Genomic DNA, 1,854 nt, shown 5'->3' on the forward strand with positions numbered 1-1,854 from the left:
AGGGAAAGTAGTGATCGATGGACGGAGAGAGATGGTCAGAGAGAGAGAGAGAGAGAGAGAGAAAGAGAGAGAGAGAGAGAGAGAGAGAGAGAGAGAGAGAGAGAGAGAGAGGGTGAGTAGAATGGGTGGTGAATTAGTGTGGAATGCGTAGAATGAATAAAACGAGCGACGGGTGTAGGGCTTAAAAGAGCGCGTGAGAGCGCGCGCGAGTGGCAGGGAGTGTGAGAGTGTGAGAGCGCGCAGCATGGTAGGAATCTGCGCGGGAGTGTGTGTGTGTGTGTGTGTGTGTGTGTGTGTGTGTGTGTGTGTGTGTGTGTGTGTGTGTGTGTGTGTGTGTGCGAGAGAAGGATAGTGTGTGCGCGCGAAAGTGTGTGTGTCCGTGATTGAGACAGCGTGTATGCGACCGAAAGTGTGTGTGTGTGCGCGCGAATGTGTGTTGAGAGAGAGTGAGAGAGGGAGAGTGAGAGAGAGTGTGTGTGCACGATGAGAATACAGAGCACGAAGCAGAAAGAGAGAGCACGACGAAGAGATAGAGAGAGAGAGAGACAGAGATAGATAGAGAGAGATTTAAAGAGGATGAGAGAGAGAGAATTGATGTGGATGAGAACGCATGCGCAGATAGTAAGCGCGCGAGTAATAAAGAATGGAACAAATGGAAGCTGCAGCGCCCGCGACAACCATTCGACACCACTCCGCCGACACATGCGAGCGTGCGTTGAGACGCATGCGCGACCGTGCAAGCGAAGCGCCTATTGCAGACGATACTGCGCAGAAACACCGCGGACGTGCACAAACGACGCCTTTTTTTCCTCCGCTTTTTTTTAGCATCCGGCGTCTGACAATGGCTTTAACTACGCTGTTCATGGCTACGTGAGCCATCGAGAATTCACGTCAACGCGAGTGATTATCTTTACCTTTCGTCGCCAGGCTATATTTATGCATAGCGATTACTCAATTTAAAGCGATGGAATTGAATTGAATTCTTCAATTTTGCACTCGCATCTGGACTCGAGTTTCACTAAGTGGAAGGAGCAGTCGTCAAAAATTTGCCATTGAAATGAATCGCAACGCATATCGATAACCAACCGAATAGAAATTCTAAACAAAATTCTCTATTTAGCGTTAAAATGAATATGAATCTTCAACTATATGCAGCTAGAACCGTAGCAATCTATGTACGCACACGCGCGCTCATACTCTAATCCTTCTCGTTTCACTCGCACACAGCCCGCGACAACAGCTATACAGCATTACAGGGACATTAGCACTAACGTCTATAATCGCCGTACGCCGCATGAATTACTAGATTGTATAGTTGAGACGGGCGCGTCATTTCTACGTACCCCGCCATCATATCGATGTGCGGAGCTTACTGCTTCACCAGCGGCGTTCCCTCGACACGTCGTCGTAATCAGAGCAACGATGGTCAGCTTACGTGCGCCGTGTATATACAACCTATGAAGCGATGACAGTGACTGTCACCAAGTTGCCAGCGATGGCTTCACTCATATCTGTATATACCGCAGCGGTTTGGCCGGTTACAGTGCACGGTTAGGGCGGCCACAGGTCGAGCCGAGGTCTTCATTGATAGATGTAACGCGATTACGAATACACTACGTTGCTATAATTTAGAACGCGAAAATTACAGAGCCGTATATAAATATCTGTACAAAGCCGTCATATCGACCGATATAAAGCCGTCTATATATACGGCTCTGGAAAATTATATTCGGAAACGCCACCTTGCGACAGCATCGCGAAGTTTCGTTTTCTCGTTCTTCTTGATGGCGCACAGTTAAAAACAGCTTGACTGTCTGGGAAACTAACCATCCTCCGGATAAATTCCTAAAACAC

Source organism: Priapulus caudatus, unplaced genomic scaffold (assembly GCF_000485595.1).
Source record: "Priapulus caudatus unplaced genomic scaffold, Priapulus_caudatus-5.0.1 Scaffold480, whole genome shotgun sequence".
NCBI classification, from domain to species: domain Eukaryota; kingdom Metazoa; phylum Priapulida; class Priapulimorpha; order Priapulimorphida; family Priapulidae; genus Priapulus; species Priapulus caudatus.